The sequence below is a fragment of the Callorhinus ursinus genome, unplaced genomic scaffold (genome assembly GCF_003265705.2).
Source record: "Callorhinus ursinus isolate GAN/ISIS: 27379988/994484 unplaced genomic scaffold, GSC_fseal_2.0 scaffold51, whole genome shotgun sequence".
In the NCBI taxonomy this organism is placed as follows: domain Eukaryota; kingdom Metazoa; phylum Chordata; class Mammalia; order Carnivora; family Otariidae; genus Callorhinus; species Callorhinus ursinus.
In genome coordinates, this window is record NW_027397113.1 from 5,690,021 (window position 1) to 5,696,855 (window position 6,835).

Genomic DNA, 6,835 nt, shown 5'->3' on the forward strand with positions numbered 1-6,835 from the left:
AGGAAAAAAGTCCCTCCCCGACCCTGCCCAAGGAGACAACTCGGGCGGGGCTCTGTCTCCCCCCTCCTCCGCCTCCCCCGTGTCCACCACCTGGATTCCCCGGTTATCCGCGCTTCCCCTTTAGCAGTGCTTTGTAACACGCAGAAAAAAATTTCAAGGTCACACTGGGGATGCGATTTCTGTGCGGGAGAAGCCCCCTTTTCCTTCTTGGGGGATGAGGGGGTGGGAACAGCGCTCCCTGAAATGGGGGGCAGTGTGCGGGAGGCGGGCTGGGGCCGCACTCCCCAAGGGGCCGACCGAAACGCTGGGGTCGCCTCAGGTCACCCCGCCCCGCACAAGCCCGAAAGAAGGGCCGGCAGAGCGTCTGGAAAATTCCAGGCGGCGGCGGCGGAGGAATCTCTGCAGGGGGCGCGTCACTCCCGGCGCCTGCGGGGTGGGGGCGGGGCGCCTCCGCGTGACTCCTCGGGCGGTGGCTGGGCCTCGTGAGCGCCGGTGACGTCAGCGCCGAGGCGCGCGGGTGGGGGCGGGGGCGGTCCGGGCGGGCGGGAGAGTTCGGGACCCTCCTGAGGGAAGCGGGGGGGGGGGGGGGGGGGGGGGTTGTCCGCGGGGGGGCGCCTGTGAACTGCACACAGAGCTGCGCGTGTAGCATCCCTGCTTGAGAAACTGCTGTGATTTGTGTAGGATTAGAAATGGTTGGGGGCAAGTTGATTGAAACGTTGAGGCCCGTGAGGTTGCTGCGTGGTGGCTTGTGGGGAATGTGTTAGGTTTTGTTATTCTCTTGTTACCAGGGGCCTGAAGGTTTGAAGTATTTCATAAGAAAACTCCGTCCTGGCATGGGCTACCTAGGGGTTTTACATGATGTATTAAGCGGAAATAAGTAGTTGCAAAATAATTGAGATCAAAGCCTTGTTTATGCGGAAAACAGTACAGAACTGCGTGGCTACAAGACCAAACGGGTGTAGATACTCAACCCGTTTTACTTTTGCATTGGGAGGTGGGGGAAAGCGTTTGTCCAGGGCAGGTTACAGCCAGTGTTGGGCCTCAGGGAGCCCGTTTGATGACTTGGGGGCACTGCCGGCTGGCTGCTTACATAGAGCAGGCCTCCAACTTAGGTCTTTTTTTTTTTTTTTAAGATTTTTATTTATTTGAGGGGCGCCTGGGTGGCTCAGTCGTTAGGCGTTCGCCTTCGGCTCAGGTCATGATCTCAGGGTCCTGGGATCGAGCCCCACATCAGGCTCCCTGCCTGGCGGGAAGCCTGCTTCTCCCTCTCCCTCTCCCACTCCCCGCTGCTTGTGTTCCCTCTCTCGCTAGGTCTCTGTCAAATAAATAAAATCCTAAAAAAAAAAAGATTTTTATTTATTTGAGAGAGCACACGTGAGTGGGGAGGGGCAGAGGGAGAGGGAGAGAGAATCTCAAGCTGGCTCCAGGCTAAGCATGGAGGCTGACATGGCTCTCGATCCCATGACCTTGAGATCAGGACCCTGAGATCACCACCCAAGCAGAAACTAAGAGATGCTTAACCGACTGAGCCACCCAGGCATCCCCAACCTGGGGCTCCTAAAGCAGAGGCAAAAAAGCAAACCGCTCCAACTCTCAGCCCCTCCACCTAGGCCAGGCCAGGCCTGAATGCTTGGGTGAGGCTTTTGCAAAGGGCAGTTGTTGGCATCTCCTCACCAGGGTGAGGCAGAACCACAGCTTGAGACCCCCCATGTGGCCTCCGTTGAGCCCCGGCCCCAGAAGCATAGGGTGGAAGGACTGTGGTCAGATTAGCCAGAAGTGAGAAGAGCCTCTTAGACCAAACCCTGCCAGAAAGTCTCCTCCCAGGGTAACCACCCACACCCCAAACAAAACCTTCCCTGACAGTAGGCTCCCTTGGCAACTGGGAGGAAACTGGGAAAGAATTCTTCCCCAACCTCAGTGAGATGGCATCTGTAGGTGGGGCTGGGCTCCTCCTTCCCTGTGGTTCTTGCAAAACTGATGAGTCTCATGTGACCCTCAGCACTGAAGACTGAGTTGGAGGCAAGCCCAGGCTTGTTTACCAGCTGCTGCTTAGCTGAGCTCTTTGTCCCGGGAAAGATTCTGGCAGCTCACCCTTCATCAAGACCTGCCCCCTCAGTCTAGTCCTGGCAACATTTTCATGAGTCGATTGGAGAGACTTGGCCTGAAAGAACAGTGTGGGAAGAGGGACTTATCAGAATGTTCTAGAAAACTGTGAGGTGTGTATAATACTAAGCAAATTCCTTTCCTGCTGTGTCACAGTACCAGGTGGTAGGGTCAGCCCTTTATTTATCTACAGGGCGCCTGAGAGAGAGACGTTATTGCTGTGTGTCTGCTTCCGGGGCCCAGCTTGAAGTCTTAGCTTGCTTTTCTCTACCTCTAGTCTAAAAATCGCCCTCATTCACACATATCATTCCCAAGTCCCAGAAACAAACTTCCTTAGATTTTGTTTTTCCAAAAAAGTAGGAGTAGGTGGAATAGCAACAGAAAACATTAGGATTTTACAAAGCTTGGGATTCTCCATCACAAAAGGAACTAAAGCCCTTTGTGCCCTTGTGTCTGGAGCTGCCCTGGCCACCCACTCCATTTTCTTTCTTTTCTTTCTTTCTTTCTTTCTTTCTTTCTTTCTTTCTTTCTTTCTTTCTTTCTTTCTTTCTTTCTTTCTTTCTTTTTCTTTCTTTCTCTTTCTTTCTTTCTTTTCTTTCAACATTTTATTTATTTATTTGATAGAGAGAGACACAGCGAGAGAGGGAACACAAGCAGGGGGAGTGGGAGAGGGAGAAGCCGGCTTCCTGGGGAGCAGGGAGCCCGACGTGGGGCCCAATCCCAGGACCCTGGGATCATGACCTGAGCCGAAGGCAGATGCTTAACGACTGAGCCACCCAGGGGTCCCTACCCACTCCATTTTCAAGGACAAAATGGCAGTTTCAGAGGGTCCTTGTTTAGAGGCTCTCCTGGCCTCCGGTGCCACACAGCTGGTTTTCTTTGGGAAAGGGATGTACTTGAGAGATGAGAGGAGAATGGTGTTAACAAAGAAACAACGTGTCTAAAATGGAGTCACTTGTGCTAAGCCCCACCAAGATTTAATACCTAACTCAATTGCAGCTTCAGACCGATCAGTCTGGAATTTCCTGACCAGCCATAGTGAGGCAGGCTCACATTATAAGGCCCCTTGCTCTTCCCCCTAAAAGAAGGTGACCTTGCTTGAAACAATGTCTCTTTTGCTAATATCCTCCTTGCCATACCCTATTTCTGTCTCTGAAACCCCTCTATTTTGTAGAGCTCCCTGGAGCCTCTTTCTGTTTATCAGATGGAACCTTACCCAATTCATGAATCATTGAATATGGCTGGTTGGGTCTTTAAGTTTACTCAGTTGATTTTTGTTTTTTAACGGTAGAAAACCACACAGGGACATCCCTGTCCTGCCTTGGGGGTGGACGGGGAACAGGACAAGGTAGTCTCACAGTAAGGTGAACAAATGTGGTGCCCGGGTTCTGCCTCTTTTTCTGCAAATAAGGCTAAAAATACCTCCACCCTGGGGGAGGAGGAGAGCGGGCAGTGCGTCAGCAGATTTCTTTGGATCAAAACAAGCTGTTCCAGGAAGCGTCCATAAACAGGAACTTGGGTCCCTGGGCGGGGCCGGTGATGGGTCCACCCAACCTGAGTGGGTGGCTGAAGACTTCTCCTTCCTGGGCAGCCCACTTAGGAGCTCAGGGTTGGAGGGGAAAGGACAGGAAAGGGCCCGTTGGACAGCATCTGGATTTTTCAGAGTCAGGGCCTGGATTCCAAGGCCTTTCTCACAGCCATGGCCGCCTCCCCATCTTTTTCTGAAACCAGCTCTGACTTCTGTTTCCAAACACACACCAGCCTAGGAAAGCACCCAGGAGATTTCCTGCAGGAGCCCCTGGAAAAGGGAGAGAAGAAGGGCGAGAAACCAGTGGTACTTCAGGTTCACACCAAGGGCAGGGCAACTAGAGAATGTGCCAGAACCAACCCTGCTCCCGTTCCCCACAGGTCCAGTTCCAGAGCTGTGGCCGCCCGGGTCACCCTGGCTGTTCATGCACAGGAGCCCCTCTCGGCTGGGGCCTCTTCCTTCTGAACCATGAGGCCCCTTGCCTCAGAGCCTGGGAGAGGAAGCTGCACAGTCAACTTGTGCTGGCTGGGAGCCCTTCCTACCCTGCCTGGTGTTGCCTCACGGCGGCCCAGGCAGGACCCACAACCTGCCCCTGCCCAGCCCCCACCAGCCTCTGCTGCCCGGGGTGGGTAGCTCGGCTCAGCCCTGACTCATACACCCAGCCCCCATCTCACTGGGTGACCCTGGGCCCGATCATTTTTTTTTTTTTTTTAAGATTTTATTTATTTGACAGAGAGAGAGAGTGAATACGAGCAGAGGGAGCGGCAGGCGGAGGGAGAAGCAGGCTCCCCGCTGAGCTGGGAGCCTGACTCGACTCCAGGGACTCGATCCTCGGATCATGACCTGAGCCAAGGGCAGACGCTTAACCTTAACCGAGTGAGCCACCCAGGTGTCCCTTTGGGCACACTCTTAACCTGTCCCACACATTCTTTTCTCGGATCCACTTCATAATTCTGACCGATATTGTTATGTCTGAAGTCCCTTCGCCCAGGGGCCATCTGGCCCGGCTGTCCCTCAGCCGCTTCAGGCCTCTGCCCAGACGTCACCTTCCCAGTGGGTCCTCTGCCCGTCCTGGGACTTGAGCTTCTTGAGGGGGCAGGTTTCTGTTTGTTCTGCCCTCCACTGGATCCCCCAACCCCCAGTCCCTGGCACACGGTGGGCCTCAGTAAATGTGTTGACAAAAGCAGTCGATGTTTTGTAAAGGTCACTCTGTCCACTATGAGGCTCTCGACAAATATTTGTGATATTGGTGGACTGAAGGAAGGAAATGGGTGCCCAGGTCAGCAGCAGCCCCACAAACTCAAAGACAGGCCCAGATTTGCGGGCCTGTCCGGCCTGGATGCCCAGGTCAGGAGACAAGGAGAAAGGGCCCCGGGGCTGCTCCCTGTGGGCTGGGGCCCAGCAGCTCACCCCGAATGCCTGGTGCCAGCTGAGGGAACTAGGGGAACCTGTCTCTGCTAGAGCCGGCAGAAGGCATTTGAGGGAGAGTGTGTTGGGGTACAGACTCCCTAGGAGGTGGGGTGGGCACACCCTAGGGCCTGGTTTATAAGGCAGAGGAGGAGATGGACCTCCCTCCCTCCATTTCATGCTCAAATTTTCTTAGCCCGCGTGCACCAAAAGGCAGGCAGCCAGAGGGGGGCGGGGAGCAGGGAGGGGATCCTAAGGTAGGAGAGGGATCCTTACATACTTGACTTTTGTCTCTTGTCGGGGGACAGGGCCTTTGGGCTCTCAGTCCCTGAAGCCCTTTCCTGAGGCCCCCTAGTTCCCAGAGCCAGACTTTGCACCTTGGCCACGCCTCCAGGAAACAACTTGGATGGTGTCAGTCCCCGGCATCTGGAGCTCCTGGACTCCCTGCCACGTACACCTGATACTCCTGAGTCTTGCCCAAGCCGACTTTCTGCCTAGAGCTCGCCCTGCCCGTCTGCCAACTCTTTCACCGGTTCACGGTCACCTCCCTATGTCCCGCAGCCGCTGTCCCTAAGCGCGCCCCAGACCAACCTGCCCCCTTCCCCTGAGCACCTGTGCCATCACTCCCCAGCCCCCAGCAGAGGGAAGTCCTGTGGAACTAGGGACCCGGTCCCACAAGCCTTGAATCCTTCGGCCCCTGCGGTGTCCTGCCAGTGGCCCCCAGACTTCCTCAGCCTCCCTGTCGCTGACTGAGCAAGTCCCACTTTCCCAGGCCTTCACCCACGTTGCCAGTCTCTCCCCAAGCCCCACCCACCAGGAATCCTGGTGACAGTTCATCTGGGCAGGGAGCCGGGGGACGCTGACATCCTACCAGGTTTGCATGGAAACTCTCCTCCTCCTCCAGGCTGCCTGCAGCCCCCATTGGCCAAGCCTCCCCCTTGCACTAGGGTCCTGCTGCTAGAGCCCCTGTCCTCAGGCCCGAGTCTTGTCTTGTCCCGACCGTGACTCCACTGGAGCACTGGTCATTGAAACTGTCCTTGAACCTCTGAAGGAGCCTTTTCTGCTCAGACTCCCGCTGTGCCCCCCTGAGTGGCATCTGGGAGCAAGCTGTGCATGGCACCAGGCGTCCACACGTACAGCAGAAACCCTGAGCTGTGCCTCTGGCCGCCGGAGGCTGCTGACCTTGACACTGTGAAGGAGGCCTGTGCTTTCACTGGCCTCGAGTACCAGCGACTACCTCCACGCCCTCCACCAAATGCCAAGGTCAGATAGGCAGGGGACGCAGAAGTCCAGAGGAAGAGCGGGGACTATTATTAACCTCCTTCTTGCAAATTGTATTTATGACAAGTAGTTTAAAATAGCTGGCCGGCTCAGTCTGGGTGGGGGAGGCAGGTGCTGAGAGACAGCTGGGAAGAGGGGGGGCCTGTCTGGAAGTCCCTGTCTCTGTCCCTGTCGGGCTGGGGCCTGGGACAATCAGCTCCTGTGGGCACAGGGTGGAGCAGGAGGGAGATGACCAACCCAGGGTGTGCCCACCCCACCTCCTAGATTTCTCCAAATAGCCCTAGTTTTAAATATTTTGACTCGATTTTCATTTCGCAGAAAAACAAACAAAAATTCCAAAGCAGAATCTGTTTGCAGGATATGGATCCTGATCTTTGGAAAAAGGGGTCCCTTCACCAATTGGTGCCCTTGGAGGTCCAGGACCCCCTGTCATGGGCTGTAGGAAGGTGGTGGCGGTCGGGAGTCAGGGCCCCTGCCCTGAAAGGAGGGACATACGCAGCGCCAGACTGAAGCCCC